General features: G+C 42.0%; 1 long non-coding RNA gene across 3 annotated transcripts in view; it reads left to right on the top strand.

The window, feature by feature from the left end:
- The first annotated feature begins 282 nt into the window (after nt 1-282).
- The window catches only part of LOC111258625 (uncharacterized), an 11,685-nt gene continuing 6,516 nt past the window's right edge, over nt 283-5,451 (top strand). Inside the window, exons 1-3 of one of the 3 annotated variants that reach the window (XR_015310211.1) lie at nt 283-674; nt 1,311-1,494; nt 3,275-3,474. This is a non-coding gene — a long non-coding RNA (uncharacterized LOC111258625). Of the gene's footprint in view, nt 718-1,310; nt 1,680-3,274; nt 3,475-5,451 lie in introns of all 3 variants that reach the window. The other 2 variants (XR_002679098.1, XR_015310212.1) reach the window with 2 other exon arrangements.

Genomic DNA, 5,451 nt, shown 5'->3' with positions numbered 1-5,451 from the left:
TGGTCGGCGGGTGGTCCAATGTTATTGAGGACCAAGTTGGCCGGGCCGCTTGCTCGCCTCGATGATCGTCGTCCAGCAGGAGCTCATGGCGCATGCGCCACAGCACCAACAGGCAAATAACAGGACATACGAAAAATCGAAGGAGAGGGAAGGGCAAGAAATTTCGTTGGGTAGCGGTGCCGCCGCTGCGGCTCGAGGTTGTACTGGTGATGCTGCTGTTAGCAGCGGAAGTATTATGGTAGTGGCCACAGCAGCCAGTCGTGATGGTGGGCGGTGGTGGGAGGTAGTTGAACGCTGGCGCTGCTGTCAAATGCTGAGGGAACGCAGGGGCTCGTCAAAGATAAAGAGAATTAGTGACTGAACGAAGACTAGAGAGGGAAAGATAATATAACTAAACGATTCAGTTCTCAAGGGCCGCCACGTTCGAAGGGGCTAGAAAAGTTTGGAAGCGGCGCAACTTACCCCCACCCCACTCCCCAATCCGCATACACACACAGCCCCATCGCTACAGCTTCTTCTGATCCAATTCTGTCTCCTTTCACTCCAACAACCCTCGATGCTAATGATGATGATGACGATTATCATTGTCTGTCAGTGTACGTGTGTATGTCTGCCCCGGACCGCTTCTCGCGTTCTGTGTACCGCTGTAACAACAGAACAACAGCAGTCTTTCGGTACGTTCGCCAACATAGACGAGACAGCAAGCAGAGTGGAAAGGTTTGTAGTTGGGGGATGGCCACTAGGGCTGTTATTGGGAAAATGCGCATACAATTGATATACGCAAATATTTGTTTGAAACGACGCAGAGGAATTCAATAGAGCTGCGTAGTAAACCTATTATAGAGGATAATTATCGTTACATTCTAGTAGCGGTTGTTTGATTACCTGTACTAGTGTTATTGAAATTTGGTTACATCTCCGATATTGTTGGGCATGGCATAGCTTGTTTTGCATACGGGCTCCATGAAAAAGCCCTCGACTGTTCTCATATGTTGTTTCACAAGCACGTTTGTCGCTAGTTTAATTCCAGCCTAAAATAGAGCCGTTGATCAGCTTCGATGTGCTAGAGAAAACATCAATAAAACGATAAAGCGTTTGTTTACGAAAACAATATAGACATGAGACTGGGTAGATATAATCTTTTACAGGTTTTGGATAAGAACAAAGCATAGCATAAAAAAAGTGCTCGGTTAGGCAAGGAAAAAATCGCTTGTATGTATTTATTTTTTTTTTTATCAAGAAATTAAGTTTCCAGCAATTTTTTTACGAGACAATTGTGTATTGGTAGCCGTCTTTGTTGTCTATTTCAGAAATGTTAACAGATGGTTCGAGTAAGACTACCAACTGATTGCCTAATATGAGTCGAAGAGACAAAAATTACCCGCAAAAACAACGTGCTTTCTAAGAACGCATCTCCTAGGACTTCGGAAAGAGCCAACTATGGTCGTTTGGTCGCATTCGTCTTTTCTTTTTTCGCGTTCCCTGATTGCCCCGGTTTGAGATCATCCGCCTTATTTTTACTGTCTTCTTTTGAAGTGACGATTCCGCATCGCCCCGCACGATAGGCGCATAGCGACAGATCCCAGACGTAACGAATACTGTTTCAACAACACGCCTTTGTTTCAAATATCGACCTATTTTGCAGTAAACGTAAATGTTTAACGGCCCCTCTCAGTCAGGTCTGTTAGTCATAACCTGCAGTATACACTGCACTACACAGAAACGACTTGTGTTTCTTAAACAAAAATACAAATGGTATTGAATGCAGCCGTAGTATAACAAGTGAAGGACTAAATTGCTTACTAACGGTTAGTGTAGGAAATGCCCGATTTACGTGGATGGGTATACGGTTTAATATCAGAACTGGAAATCTTGCTTGAGCCAAAGCGTTCATTTTAAAAAATTCTCTTCTAATGAAAAGTAAGTACTTTCGATGAGAATGACGTTATGCGATACGATAATTCCGAATGGATATTGTATCGTTACTGTGTTATTTCGCTGTTTCGACCAGAGTTGTCAAGATTGCTAACTTACGAGTGTAAAAAGAAGAAACAATAAGAGAGGGCAAAAAAGGGTTGCCGTTAACTCCGGTTCAAATAGATCAGGTATCCCAGAAAATATATTGGGCGATGAGAACAACCGGTATTGTCTTGCAGCTTAAATATTTACTTTAACTTATAATTATTAGAGTCATTTTGCGTATACATTTTCTGCTGCGTGCAAAAATTCACGTATCATAGCCATTTTTTGATCAGTGATTCAAGTGAACAGGAATACCTTCATTAACGAAGCCCAATATTGGTTTCAATTTAATACCTGTGAAGTAAGTGACCTTCGTGAGTCGAATTTAAGAGCTAATAGATGCTTCAGCAAACAACGTTCTCCAGTTCTTAGAAACCCAGTGTGAACTCAATTTCAGTACTGTCTAATTACGTTCGAACATTCAAGCCTTTTTACAAAAGCAATGAAAAAACATTCTGGAAGCCAATTTAGAGCTATTAATAGCTAGAATTAAGCTTCATTCACTCGACTACTTTAGATTAAGCTAACTGTATTTATATTGTCTTCTTATACACTTGCTCCGAACTTCCAAATACAGCCTTCTATGGTTTTAAGTTCTCCATTTATTGGTTACCAATTTGTAAAAGTTCTCTTCGGTTACATCGAGACGCATCTACATCAATAAAAAGTCCATCACTACGGTTTTACACGCAAGAGATATGCAGCCAGCAGAGTACGCCCAAAGCTAGGTCTACGTAGAACGACCTACGACGAAATGCGTTGCGCTGCCTTTCAAAGTTTTTGTAAGAGGTCCTGACGATGGCAATAACAACAGTGATACTGCTTTTCGGGCACATTTTACAGCCGAAGCCCTCCTCACCGAAGCCCTCCTTGCCAGAGGGCCTCCGATGCGAGGGCCCGTGGACGAGGAAAGACGACTAGTTCGCTTCTAGAGGTGGCATATAAATTAGTGACAAAAACTGATTATTTTATTTCATCCCCCTGCCTTTGTTGAGGTCGAACCATGCGCCACTCGGCCTCACTTGTGATGTTACTTCAGGGCTATGGGCACCGTTGAGCCACTGAACAGTCAAGCAGTTCAGTAACTACAGTGCAGTACATAGGACTTCTTTTTGATCAAAATAGGACGGAGCGCGCATGCCAGAAGCAAATCGATAGCAATTACTCGAAATGATCGGTGTTTCATCGAACGTTACAAAACGTCATGAATGTTTCCATAAAATTAAATTATGTGCATGTGTTTGTTTTTCAGAATCTTCAGAACAGCCAATAACAGTAAAACCGTACGGACTTCATGAATACGACTGTCTATTTGTCATACGAAGCAACTGCTAAACGAACCACTCTAGCGGTAACGGATTTTGGCAAAGGCTCGAAAGTTTAATCGGGGAAAAAGCGGCCAAAAAAAGAAAAAGAAATAAAGGAAAATCGCATTTCGGTCAACTAGACACAGTAAATTTTTAATATTTTTTCTAATAAAACTGTTAGAGACTACATGACGCCGACCCCGGAATTTCAACGGCTAGTTAATATGATCTTTTAATAGTCGACATTGCAGAAACGTGAAGCGCTAATTCGTCTGATCTTGATATACTTGACCAGTTTTACCGCGCGACGAAGCAGAGATTACGGGCCGCTTGGGGCTTGCATAACAATACATAAAGATCCTCCCGCGATCGGTTTTCGGTATCCATACAAAACTCGCGCAGGTCCTCATCGTGCAGTTATTACAAAAGATGCTATGCACATGTATTCACTCTGTGTTTTTGTACGCGGACTTTATGTGGACTTGAGCACGCTTCGGAGGGTTTCTAGGAGCACCGATCTCATCCTGATTTGTCAGTAATATTGGTTTCCGTGGGAGACCTCAGTGCCAAGCATGCGGACTTGCATAGGCTCTCAATGCCATCTGGGGAAAAGAGGCTTCACCTAGATGGCTGAGGGTGAACAATTTTGAAGTCTTTCGTTCGGCAGAAACGGAGGGCGCTACTTGCTAAAGCAGAAAAAACTTTCTGCCATTTTTTTACTTAGACCTGTGGCTGTTCTTCTTATTCTTGTGGTTTATAAATACACGTAAAATATGATAGCAACGCATACAGACGGCTGCTGTATCATTTACGCCATTGAACCAACGACGTTCGGTTTGTTTGGCGTTCTCCTTTGCCACTGTACTATGCGTTCATTCCTATACAAGCGTTCGAAAGTGCTCCCTCCTGTCTAAGTCTGTCGTAATTTCGTTGAGCAGTAACCAGAGTTTTCTGTCGGGTTCAGGCTTTATAGGCCGAACTAGGAAAGGTATTTTTGATACCTCCTCTTCGTCATTTATCGAAATCAAAGAAACATGAAAACAATACAGTAGAGTATAGCAGAGATTAGAATTGAGAAGATTGCCTAAAACTGGTTTGTATGGCGTCTTGGAATTGGAGAATGCACCCCCCATACCACGCTCTGACGTATTATAACGTTTGGAAAATTAGTAACTATACATTTGACAGCGAAAAGAAGGTTCAAAGCTTAACTAAATAGGTTCTGCAAGATTAAATTTGTAAGAAAAATAAATACATTGGTTGGCAAACAAGAAAATGTCGTGGAGATATCATAGTAATCGGCAACACGTACATAGTAGATCAATTCGTTGTTAGATTTCAAATTACGCGCTGGATTCTTTGTTAGGTGCTAAAAAGAAACAACGAATTAATATGTGTTCAAATCAAATTTATGATGTTTTCACCGCCTAATTTTTTCGATCACCTAAGTCGACGGTGACCTAGATTGGCGACTACTATAAGCTATCTTTCGGAAAGCTGTAGCTTTATCCGCGTTTGAGATTTTCGAAAATATTCGAAATCGTTTAGCTTCCTGGCGGAATGATACCTGCGCGCCAACGAAACGCAGGCTGATTCGGGCTTGGTGAATAGGAACCGGATCTTTTTACGAGTAAGCAAACGGGAAATTTCCTAGACAGTTCTTGGAAGGGCCGGCAGTCACGCTAAGCTCATTTCAGAGTGTTCATTCTATATCGCGTTTACGAGGGAAATTGTGAGAAGAAAATGGTGACATCTGCACTGCTTGCTTGGGGTTCTTGTTAAGGAAAGTAAGCACAGAAGTGGTAAAACCTTGCCACTTTAAACGATAGAGTGTTTTCTAAAGGTTTTGCCTACCCACAGGCAATTTGCAACAGTTGTCATAAGCCTAAAGAACTCCGCCAGCGCTAACGACGATCTTACTGAACGTAGACTGTGTCCTTCATTGCTCATTTGTGCAGATTTAGTTATAGCGCTAGCTTATTCTTAGGGTTAATCAATGTCAGAATTGCTTTGCATCGAACTTTGCTACAGGGTGAAATGTTGCTTGTACCGGACCACAGCACCAGCCAACTAGCCCACGTGCGGAAATATCAATTTCACATATATATTTTTTAATTTTTAT

This window comes from Varroa jacobsoni, unplaced genomic scaffold (assembly GCF_002532875.2).
Source record: "Varroa jacobsoni isolate VJ856 unplaced genomic scaffold, vjacob_1.0 scaffold_253, whole genome shotgun sequence".
Taxonomy (NCBI): Eukaryota; Metazoa; Arthropoda; class Arachnida; order Mesostigmata; family Varroidae; genus Varroa; species Varroa jacobsoni.
This window is presented reverse-complemented; position numbering and strand designations above follow the sequence as displayed.